Here is a 13,202-nt window from a genome sequence, read left to right as displayed (position 1 = left end):
TGGCAGACATGCTTTAAGTCATAGCACCGTACTCCTTTAGGAAAGTCTCAATCACTCATCATCAGTTGGTAATGGGTCCGGCATCCCTCGGGACATTCCATGGCTGGGGGTATAGGTCACCACTCTCTCACATCACCATTATTCTAAGTACCGGCGCATGTCAGGGTTAAGCCTAGCCAAATGCAAGTCTTCTACTTAGTTACATCAAGTCAGATCCAGATATGTCCATTCCTCGTCCCTGACGATCCTTTCTGGTATCCTTCACACTAGAATCCTCATAGTCCCTGACTACGGACTCATCAACCCTATTGGTTATCCACATATGGTAAACGGGAAGCTCTCACGTCCTCTCACGGGTTGGTTACCGGTCTTAAGCGCCCGTGAGCCCAAGACTATCCATATGCAACCCTACCAATAAATGGCCCCCACAATGTGATTCCTGTCCTCTCACGGGTTGGTTACCGGTCTTGAGCGCCCATGAATCCCCATTGCTACCACGGGTCGTTCGGTCTCAATACCCCTCCGATTAGGGTTTGACATAACGGGACATCCTAGCCAAACACTACTAGACAGTCCTAAATATGTCATCCAACAGTTTAGGAAGGTGTCCGAGGGGGCATCTCCGGAAACATCCCATAATATTCCCGTAGTAGTCCAAGGACAGAAGTGTCAAAAGGACACCTCTCCTTTCCAAACCATACTTAAGCATACACATGCATCAATTCATAACATCACATATATGGTAACTTCATATATGGAAAGAAATCAATAATTACAATCAACTTGTATATAACTGGTAAGTAAATCATACATGAGTCAACTCAATATAAATAAATAATGCTACTGATATCAAGACAGTACCACAGTAGTATGACATTATAAGAATCTAATTAAAGAAATAAATTAACATGATTCAAATATAGAAACTAAGATATGCAATTTATGTTGTTAAATAAGTAACCATCCTTACCTTTTATAACTTGCAAAGGAATCCTAAGAAATCAAGTAAGATCTTGACAAACTTGAGAAGAAGGTCCTAAACAAGTGTATACAACATATTAGGAAAGATCCTTAATAGAAAAGATATCAAAACATCCAAAACAGACCAAATCTGGAGTTGCTGTACTCATTGGTCGATTGGATTGGTCTACTTGCATCGACCAATGGCCACCATGGAGACAAGTGGCCTACAAAATCAGAGTTTTAAGAATAAAGAACCGAATTTGGTGGTTCAAAAGGGTACTAAACAAGGGGTAAACTACATTGGTAGTATCCTAACATATAGAGGACCTCAAAACACTAATCGAATCAAGTCTTCAAGATACAAATTAGGAAACAAAAAGTTACCATAATTAGATCAATCATGGTTCTTGAAGAATTCAAGATAGAAATCATAGACAAGAACAATAGGAGAATGAATCATTGATTCAGATAAAGATATCATGGAAGGCATACTTAGATCTTCAAGAAAATAGACCTAAGAGCATAAATCTAAATAAGGAAACAAAACCTACCATAGATGTAACTATCATGATTCATGAAGAAAGCATGGTATGGTAGAAGAGAAACAACTAGAGATTGATAGATCATGGATCATGTAAAGAAAACACAGTAATTGACTACTAACATGATCAATATAGTAGATCTAAGAAGATCAGAATTTAAATCAAAAGATGAACAAAGACAAGATCATGATTTGATCATGATTCCTTCAAAAGCTTGCAATGATCATGGTTAAGATCATTGCATTAGCCATTAATCCTTAGGAAGATCATGAGAGACAAGTCCAGAGATGTTTGCAACAGAGAATGTAGCATCTCCTCTACTGTCTCAACTCAAAAAGGAAAGAAAAACAGAGATGGAGGAGAAGAAGAGAGGTAGACATACCTTTGATGCAAGTGGAAGAGTTTTGACGAAGATCCATCAAGATAAACACCAAGGATGCAAGGGAGATGACTTGCAGAGGTCTTTGGTTCGTTCCAAAGAGTTTGGAGGCAGAAAATACGAAGTAGACTCAAGATTGGACTTAAATAGAGCAAGCAAGACCTAATTGCCAAAGACAGAACCCATTGGTCGAGTGGATTGGTCGATGGTCCAGGCCGACCAATCAGTCGACCAATCAGTTCAGAAACTCCTAAACAGGGAATTGAAGACCCAGATCAATCCTAAAGGGGTTTTGCACACATATCAAGTGACTTACCTAATAGGTAGAAATGCCTTCAAACCATGATAGAGAGCACTCCAAGTCCATCAACTAATCCGATCTTCATCAAGATTCAATTTCCATAAATAGAACCTCATCATCAACTCTCATGGATTCAAAGCCAGACACCAAGTCCTCCACTGGGATGGCCCAAAGCTGACTTCTTACTTTACTTCGGGTCACTAGACCTACAAATAACAAGGTTTCCGGGTCAAGGTTAGGGCTGGGTTTCACAGTTAACCACTGGGCAGAATTGAAAACTTGGTCGGAAACTGACCTTCCCGTGCTCCGATCGACATGAAATTTGGAGGGCATGTTTACAACAGTATGAGGATACTACACACTAAATTTCATGACCATCCAACGGTCCAATTAAAAATACCCAAATCGAAGTCTTATGTTCTATATGATAAATATCAAGAATCGAATTGGAATTGATGGAAATTGTAAAGAACGATGGGAATTAATTAAGTGAATGGTAAGAATCAAATTAGAATCAAGAATTCATAGTAGTCTAGACCTAACATGCATTTACATATCAGTTTTGAATCAAGACAAGGTTGAAATGAAAGGAATCAAGGTAATGCAATGTAAGCAATCCTAATTGAATCATAGCATAGCAAGAATGGGGTGATAATCATGGGATTGGTTGGGGAATACTCATGGTTAAGTGTTTGCAAGGTTGCAGCACTTCAACCATGGTCTTAAGATCATACTTTGGTAGAAAAATAATAGATTAGAAGAAAGATAGAAGGAATCATACCTTGAGTTGATGATTGATGTGCAATACAAATGATTGGAGTCAAAGATCTTCCCAAACACCAAGAAAAGCCCAATTGAGTGTCCAACTTCGTGCTCTGGAGTGCAAATGATTAGCCTAGGTCCTCATTCACGAGTTCCAAAAAGGTAGGGGCAAAATGGGAAGTGATTTTGTAAAAATTCGAATTCCATTACTGCTGGTCTCTGTCTGGTCGACTGTCAGTCGACCAAGCAGTCGACCAAGGCATGACAGCAACTTTAGAAGTGGATTTGGAAGGCCAGATAGATCCGAATTGAGTTGGGTTTTCTCCTACAAGTCAATCAACAAGTCAAGTTTCAAGAAATACCTTCGGATTGATCACGGAGGTCCAATAAGTGCTTCAAATAATTCAATCTTCATCGATGCGCAGATTTTACTCAACACTGACAATGTGCTCAAGTAAGGGGCATCATTGTCAATGTCCATAGGTTCTGGATCAAGCATCGAATCTTCAACTAAGAGGGCCCACAAGTCTCTTCTACCTCCACTTCGGGTCTTCGGACCTGCAACAGTATAAAATCCGGGCTAGGTTAGGGTTAGGATTAGGCCGGATTTTACAGAACTGCTTGGCAACTTGTCTCCTCCACCCATCAATGGGTGCGATAAGTGCATTCCATGCACTCACAGCAGCTCCCGCATAGGCTATCTCCATTTCCCATTTTTGGTGCCACATCTTCTTCATACGGGAAGGTTCCTTCATAGGAAACCAATCCATCTTCCAACACATTTCCTCCATCTATGTAGACTAATAAAACATATATAAATAAAGGAATGAGTTCTGGAGAACTCAGTAAGAACAATAACAATTCCCATCCATATGTCCAAACAAATCAAAAATGCATATATTATATGTATGAGTGCAAAGTATGAATGCTGCTAAGTTCTAACTATGCAAGTCTCTAACAGTTGACATGCTTCAAGATATACACCAGCCCTCCTCTGGGTAGGTCTAGTCACTCTGATCTGGCAAGGACTGGTTACTTCTGTAGGGATCCTGGGTAAAATGGAAAGTCCACACCTAGATCTCAAACCATGGTTGGGGTTAAGTCAACACTCTCTCACCACGACCATTGGCAATGAGTACTGGGGCATGTCGGGGTTTCTAATCCAATGCAAGGTCATATAGACAACATACTACATGAAGTCTAGATACATCCCCTATGGCACCAACCAACTCAGTTCAGTATCCTTCGCAACCTAGGAGTGAGAACCCTCACGGACTGGCTACCGCTATTGGACTTCATTCCATAACCCTATGGTCATCCACATATTGTTGGGGCGGAAAGCTCTCATGACTCCTCATGACACCCGGTCCGTTCCTTAGATGTCCATGAGCCCAACCCTAACATATGCAACCCTACCATTTATATGACTAAAAGTGGACCAACGTCACATCACTATCAACACAGGTCATCTGGCTTACCTAGCCATGCAACTCTAAACTCTACCTAAGAATGTCATCCAATAGTTTTGACAGTGCTGGAGACATCAGCAGGCATGTGTCCCATACCACAGCCTTCTGATATCCCAAGCTAAGATATCCAAATAGAATATCTATTCCATCAGAACCATGTACTATCAACCAACATCATATCACATTCATAATCAACAAAGTGCATGTATAAACAATACAGATAGCAGTTATATAACAAGATCAGCATATGAAACATGGTTACAGTAGTATATAAAAAGAAAGATTAATCATAACAGACACTGGACTAGCATGTTCAAGTCAATTCATAGAGACATGATTGTATGCCCTTACCTGCATATAAGTAATTCGTCCGTAAAAAGAAATTCGTAAACAATTATAAAACTTTCTCTTCAAACAGAGGACACCTATACATAGGTTTACAATAAGGTATAAATCAAATGAATCAAATTGGATCAAAACCAAAAGCCCTATGGTCACTGGAAACCAGCCGGTTGCTTGGGCCGGTCGCTTAGGTTGAGCGATCGCCACTAGTGACCGCCCCAAAAATAGAGAGTTTCAATCCGAAACTCAGGCTTCTGATCATCCGTTTTCAATCCGAATTTTGAATGATCATAGTTCGAATCTCAAATCTATTACTCCCATAACCATGGGTGATACTAAACCTAAACAAAGACATCAATTTGGTTATCCAGAAACCTCCCTTTTGATTAGGTCAGCCCTTTTCACGAAAGCAGGGTTTCGTTTTTGGTTCTGATCTCGCCAAGATTAACAAAAAGGTAGGCGATGCAATAGAAGGATCAAGAACAACCAAAGAGAAGTACAAATATACTTTTATCATAGAAGTGGTGAAGCGGAAGTAAACAGGGAATCACTTACCTCAACTAGATTGACTATGGATGATAGTAGAACCTTCTGGGACTCTAACAACACTTCAGATATGCTTTCGGCACTTCTCCACAACCATCTAACCTCCAAAAACGGTAACCAAGAATAAAATATTCGTAAAATAGGCGAGGGTTACTATTTATAGAAGTCAAGGAGCAAAATAGGGCAAAATCCCGCAACCAGAACCAGGCGGTTGCTTGAGGCGATCGCTTGGTTCAATCGATTGCCACTGCCAACCGCCCCCATGTATTTTTCTATACAAGGGTGCTTTTGCTAGGGAGTTGATGTCCAAGTACAACCTAGCCCTAAGGAAGACATGAGGAAGATCTTACCTTCATTCCGGACATCTCCAAACATCACTTGCCTTCCAGAAGTCCAATTACCAAGCAAGGCAGGCTCTTCAGTCAGAGAATCCAGATCCATAGGTTCAGGGTATGGATCATGGACTTCTATCCGGACACTCCACAAATTTACCCGACTAGACCTTCAGGTTCTTGGACCTGCAATACGGATCCCAGGTTAGAAATACGGGGGTTGTTACATCCCTCCCTCCTTAAAAGAAATTTTGTCCCCGAAATTACAACGTACCTGAAGGTCCAAAAAGGTGAGGATACCTGGACCGCATCTCATCTTCTCTTTCCCAAGATACTTCCTCAAAAGAATGATTCTTCCATCTGATCTTCACCAAAGGTATAGTCCGGTTTCTCAACCGGTTCTTCATCATATGTCAAATCCACACTCAAACCTTCCGGTTCATGCTGGAGCAACTGCTCTGCACTTGCCAAGCATTGCCTTAGCATAGACACATGGAAAACATCATGCACACCAGCAAGAGACGGGGGCAGAGCCAACCGAAAAGCTAATGGTCCAACTTTTTCAATAATGTCAAAGGGACCAATATACCTAGGGCTGAGCTTTCCTTTGATATTGAAATGCATGACTCCCTTCATCAGCGAAACTTTCAAAAACGCATGCTCACCAACTTGAAACTCAAGGTCTGATCTTCTTTTATCCGCATAAGACTTCTGTCGAGACTGGGCAGTTTTGATCCTTTCTCTAATCATATCCACCATGGTACCGGAGGTTTCAATTAGATCAGGGCCAAGAACACACCTTTCCCCAACTTCATCCCAATACAGAGGAGTTCTACAAGTCTTTCCATACAAAGCTTTAAACGGGGCCATTCCAATAATAGACTGATAATTGTTATTATAAGCAAACTCCACCAAAGCTAGGTGGTCATCCCAGTTACCACTCATATCTATGATGCACGCTCTAAGCATATCTTCCAAAATTTGTATGGTCCTTTCCAATTGTCCATCAGTCTGAGGATGATGAACAGTACTCAAATTCAGTTGAGTACCCAGAGCTTTCTACAGACTATTCTAGAAACGTGAAGTAAACCTCGGGTCTCTGTTTGACACAATACTAACAGGAACACCATGTAGTCTCACCACATTATCAACATAGAGTCAGGCCAACTTATCCATAGTATAGGTGATCTTCATCTGAATGAAGTGTGCCGATTTGGTTAATCGATCCACTACCACCCACACTGAGTCATTCCCTTTGTTAGTTCGGGGTAGACTTGTGACAAAGTCCATAGCAATGTCTTCCCACTTCCAACTAGGTACTAGAAGAGGATGCAAAAGGCCAGACGAAGGCTGCCGGACAGCTTTCACACGTTGACAAGTTCCACACTTAGCAATGAAGTCTTCCACATCATTCTTCATGCCGGACCACCAAAAATACCCATTCATATCATGATACATCTTCACACTTCCAGGATGAATAGTAAAGATGGACTGATGAGCATCAGTCAAGATTTTATTTCTAAGGTCTTCAACAGTAGGAACACAAACTCTTTCTCTGAAAACAAGAGCACCATCAAAGGCTAGGGAGAAATCTTCCACGTCCTTAGTCTTTGAAGTGATCAGGTCAATCTTCTTCAATAATTCTGGATTAGTCGACTGCAGAGCAACAATTTGGTCCCTCAAACTCGGTCGAACTGACACTACTACCAAAATAGCAATGGAACCTTCCGACAAAATCTCAAGTCCAAATCTAACAATGGAGAACAATAAGGGCTCACTGAGAGATGTCAGATCTACACTTTCTCGATTACTCTTTCTACTCAAAGCATCAACAACCACATTAGCTTTTCCTGGATGATACTGAATATCACAATCATAGTCCTTCACCATTTCTAGCCATCTTCTCTGTCTCATATTCAATTCCTTTTGAGTAAAGAAATACTTGAGACTCTTGTGGTTAGTGAAAATCAATATCTTTTCACCATAAAGATAGTGACACCAGATCTTCAGAGCAAAAACCACAGCTGCCAATTCCAAATCATGAGTAGGATAGTTTTGCTCGTAGTTCTTTAACTGCCTAGAAGCATAAGCTACAACCTTCCCATGTTGCATCAGAACACAACCCAAACCAACTTTAAAGGCATCGGTATACACTGTCAAACCTCCAGAGTCATCTGGTATCGTCAACACCTGAGCGTTAGTCAACCTTTTCTTGAGTTCTTGGAAACTCTTTTCACAAGCTTCATTCCACTCAAACTTGATTCCTTTTTTGGTAAGCTTCGTCATAGGAGCTGAGAGTCTAGAGAAATTCTCAATGAAACGCCTATAATATCCCGCCATACCGAGAAAACTTCGAATCTTAGTGACTGACTTAGGTCGGTCCCAATCGGCAATAGCTTGAACCTTCGTAGGGTCAACCTTAATACCGTCAGCAGAAACAATGTGACCTAAGAACATAACTTTGGGTAACCAAAAGTCACATTTACTGAACTTGGCAAACAACTTCTTCTCTCTCAAACGCTGCGGAGCAAAACTCAAGTGTGCAACATGTTCTTCTTCGCTCTTCGAATAAATCAGAATGTCGTCAATAAATACAATGATAAACTTATCCAAAACATCCTGAAATACTTGGTTCATCAGATCCATGAATGCTGCCGGTGCATTAGTAAGACCAAAAGGCATGACTCGGAATTCGTAATGCCCATATCTAGTCCAAAATGCAGTCCTGCAAACATCACTGGACTTCACTCTTAACTAATGATACCCAGATCTCAAATCGATCTTCGAGAACATAGAGGCACCTTTCAACTGATCAAACAAGTCATCGATCCTAGGAAGAGGATATTTATTTTTGATCGTCAACTTGTTCAATTCCCGATAGTCTATGCACATCCGCATACTACCGTCCTTCTTCTTCACAAACAACACCGGTGCTCCCTAAGGCGAAACACTGGGTTGGATGAACCGTTTGCTTGTCAAATCATTCAACTGGGTTTGAAGTTCCTTCAACTCAGTCGGAGCCATCCGATACGGAGCTTTCGAAACAGGGGTTGCTCCAGGAATTAGATCAATTGAAAATTCTAGCTCCCTCTCTGGAGGCAAACAAGACAATTCATCAGGGAAGACATCGGGAAAGTCCCTAACAACTTCAATATCAGACAACTGTTTCACAACTTTTGAGACATCCACAGAAGAGGAAAGAAGTCCAACATCTTTGGTCCACTGCCTGACTTTAATAGTCGCAGCCACAATCTTCTTGCTCAACTTCCCTTGATTACCTTGATACTCAAACGGACTACCCTCCTTAGGATGAAACAGTACCTTCCTTTCAGAACAAAGGATAACTGCGCCATACTTAGATAACCAATCCATTCCAAGTATCACATCGAAATCAGACATATCCAACTTGATCAAACGGGCTTCTAGGGTTCTACCAGCAATATCAATTGAACATGACTCAACCACTTCATCTAATCTAACAACAGATTTGGTAGGAGTACTAATAACTAGTCCTCTTTCCAACTTCGCATGTGTAACAGGAATACGATTCACAAATGAAGATGCTATGAATGAATGAGATGCACCAGTATCAAATAGTACAAAAGCAGAGGTAGATGATATTGAAATAATACCTGTCACAACATTGTGATCTGTTTTAGATTCTGAACCAACAACACTGAACACTTTCCCGGAGGGAACATTCGAAGCAGGCTTCAAAGCTGACATTTGAGGATTCGGCTTTTGAGTGCATTTACAGGAATAATGACTCGGCTTTCCACTATTAAAGCAAGTCAAATCCCTACTACCCATAGGAGCTGCTGAAGAAGGATATGCAGGTCTCTGGTTATTTACCACTGGACGGGGGTTAGCATAGATCGGTCCAATACCCTGACTACCTGCAACAGGACGCACTGATGCACTGCTAGAACCATAGCTCAAGGTAGAGCTAAAACTGGGACTAGCTCCTCTAGGCTGAAATGAAGGGGTAGAATAAGGAGCAGGCCTAGAGAATCTCCGGTTACGGTCCACCAAATGATTCATGTTCGCAACAGAACGCTGGAGCTGGTAATTTTCTCTTTCATTATCTTCTACCTTCTTTGCATTCTGAACCATCTCAGCATAGTCCACAATTGGATGAATCGCCAGATAAGTCTTCAGTGACGGCCCAAACCTTTGAAGAATTTCTTTGCCTTTTCTCTATCACCTTTGAATGCTGCAGGGGCAAAGTAAAACAATTCTTCAAACTTCTTCTGGTACTCCGAACAAGAACTAGGTCCTTGTGTGAGTTCCATAAACTCAACTTCCTTAGAATCTCTCACAGACTCAGGAAAATAATTCTTGCAAAATGCATCCTTGAAAATTTCCCAAGTAAGAACTGGGTGCGAAGCTTCCAAAATAGGTCTGGTAGCATTCCACCACACATCAGCTTCATGCTGCAGTCTCTGTTCTGCACACAGAATCTTCTGAGCTTCATTACAACGGAGGTTGCGAAAATCTTTTTCCATCTCCCGGATCCACTTGGTTAGGGAACAATATATCCAACAAAATACCAAGAAAAGCAGGAATCTGAAGCTTCAAGAAATGCTCCAAGCCTTGCATGAGGTCCAGGGGCAAAACTGTCCACAAAAGTACCAACTCCATTACGATTAAGAGATGCTTCGGCATTCTGCTGAGTAGTCGCGAAACCTTGCATCATAGTAGTAAACTGATTCTGCTGTTGATGCAACATGTTTCCCAAAATGTTCATCACATCCTGAATAGAGACTACTTGCGGTGCTTCTGGAGGAGGATTTCCACCAGGAAGAGGAGTTTCAACTCTCGGGGGCTCAGTTTCAGTGTTTCCGATAGGTATCTCAACATAGTTCTGATCTTCCCGACCATCTTCACCTTCTTGACCATTAAGTATAGCGCGATTCCTTAATTGAACCATTCTGCAAAAAGAATTCCAAAAATTAGCAACACTATATGATCAAGTTTGGAAAAGATTCTTCAAACGAAACAAACACCACAACATGGTCAACATTCAAAAACAGAGGCAACAATAAGCACAAAGTCCAAAAAGAATCAAAACAGAGCCAAAATCCAAAAATCTGGGCAACAGCAACTGGGCCGGTCGCTTAAGCCGGTCGCTTAAGTCAATCGACTGCCAGTAGCGACCGCCCCAAAAATCGCATGACAGAAATGCTTTATACACGGTTTTGGGTCTCATTTCACTTCTACACTTCTCAAAATAGACTTTGGACTCTGGGGATTTCGCGTTTAGGCTTAGGAAAGTATTTTGGAGACTCCGTTGGCTTCGGATCTACTTCCCACGCAACTTCCACACGCTACACAGGTAATCTTCTCACAAAACCCTTCATTTCCATGGTTTGTATGAAAGAAACTACAATGTGTAACTATTTTTAGGTTTTCTTTGATGCAAAATGTTCTCTTTACTTCCTAAAACATGTCTAGGCATAGATCTACTATTTACTATGCATGTTTACACTAATAGGTAATTACTGGACATGTCCTAGTTCACATTTCGCTTTCTTTTTACCTAAAAACAGATTTTTCACACTAGATGGCTGCTCGCGGAGGTAGGAGAGTACCCATTCGCGACCGAGGTCGTGGTCGGGGTGACGCACAGGACCCAGTCCATCAAGACTACTTCAGGTCACTTGAGGCACAGGAGCTGTACTTTGGCCATTTTAGTCAGCGCCCAATCGAGTACGGTCGACCGGTAGTGACTTCAAAGGTAGAGCAGTTCCAGATCGAGGACAGGTTTGCGGCAGTGGGCTGGAGAGGTACCTTGTTCTTGAACGAGGATGCCTATCCAAAGCTAGTTAGGTTATTCTACAGCAACCTGACCTTCCACAGGGAGAGAGTGGGAGAGCATGACACCAGGCTGGTCATAGAGAGCCGGGTGAAGACTACTAACATACGCTTCACCACTGAGGAGCTAGCTCACATCCTTGACATGCCATACATCCACAACGATAGAAGATGGTTCGAGCTGGGGGCAGAGTCAGATGATGTCATCCACTGGGAGGAGAGAGCTCTCATCTACTCAGGCATTTGCATGAGGGAGTGCAGTGGGGTAGAGTCAGTGATTGAGCTGCTTCCCTCATGCCAGATCATCTCACGGATCATAGCACGAAACCTGCTGCCTAAGGCAGGTCATCAGAGTGATATTTCACTCATGCAGGCTATGATGACCTTCTCAGTGTACACCCACTACCAGATCGACTTGGCATACATCATCTAGAATGCCATGATTTATCGAGTGACATATCCGAGGGGAGCGAATCTTGGATACGGGCGACTTCTGACACGGATCTTCGAGCACTTCGGGGTCAACTTCGAGGGAGAGGAGGCTATTCCAGTTGGTCATGGTGGCACAATAGGTCATAGATTGGTCGCTCAGATGCACTTACTGGGCGGACCAAACTCACCAAAGATGCCAGCTGAGCTGGAGGACATGGATGTAGAGGCTGATGATGCTGATCATGCAGACTCACCACCACATTCTCAGTTCGAGACAGGAGGCACATCCGGGACTCAGGACACTTTGGAGGTCGCACCACCTTGGGCTAGAGGTCTGTTCACTCCGATGGACCAGTTCGAGCAGGGGCAGGTAGAGATGAGGGGCCAGATAGCAGAGTGCCTTGACATTCTTCGCCAGATGAGACTAGCACCACCACCACCACAGCAGTAGTTAGACTTAGGCTTCTATCCTTTTTGATTCAGTACAGACTAACTTTAGGATTTAGATATGTTTATTGTAGTTTTTATTCAGCACATGTTTATTCCCTATCATTTTGTAAAGCGTAGAGCACGCCCAAATTATGTAAAGCATTATCTTATTAATGAAGTACAATTATGCTTGTTGCATTTATATCATTGTCTCTTATGCACTTTCTTAATAATTTTAATGTGAGAATGTGTTTCACTTGACTTATAGTAAGTTATGCAAGAGAAAGATTCACTTACTTTCTTAGTTTGTTTCTAACGAAAGATTTCCTATTATTCACTCTAGTTCTTTTGAGTCACTTCTGGATCTATGACTCAGATTGCTCATCTAACACTTGTATTAAGTATTATTGACTTTGTATAACCAACGCTTTGATACCACTCTGTCACACCCCACCCGCCAGTCTCAGTTACCCGCCCGACAACCCGTGGGAGTGATCCGTCATAGGATCCACGGTTTTAGTCTATCAACAATAATAAATACAAATAAAGACAATCAAGAGCAATAATAGTTCAATTAATGATGTTGGGAAATGCCATGTCAGCATTTGCCAAATCAACCTCTATTGGTTTTGACGATAATAAGCATGAATTACTAATGGCTATATTGAGTTATGATGTTTTAGTTCAAGATGAGAACAAGTGGACCAACTCCAAGTCAAAGCCATATGCAAGTCAAAGGAAGATCATGCCAAGAAAGACATGAAGATGGACATGAAGTCTAAGTCAAGATGACCATGCCAAGATGGACATGAAGACCATTGCACAAAATCAAGTCGAAGATCAAGTCGAAGATCAAGACTTAGGTTGAATTAGGGCTTAGGACACTCTCGC

This window comes from Hakea prostrata, chromosome 7 (genome assembly GCF_041222555.1).
Source record: "Hakea prostrata isolate BN-2017 chromosome 7, UWA_Hpros_2, whole genome shotgun sequence".
Lineage (NCBI taxonomy): Eukaryota > Viridiplantae > Streptophyta > Magnoliopsida > Proteales > Proteaceae > Hakea > Hakea prostrata.
Note: the sequence above shows the minus strand (reverse complement) of the source record.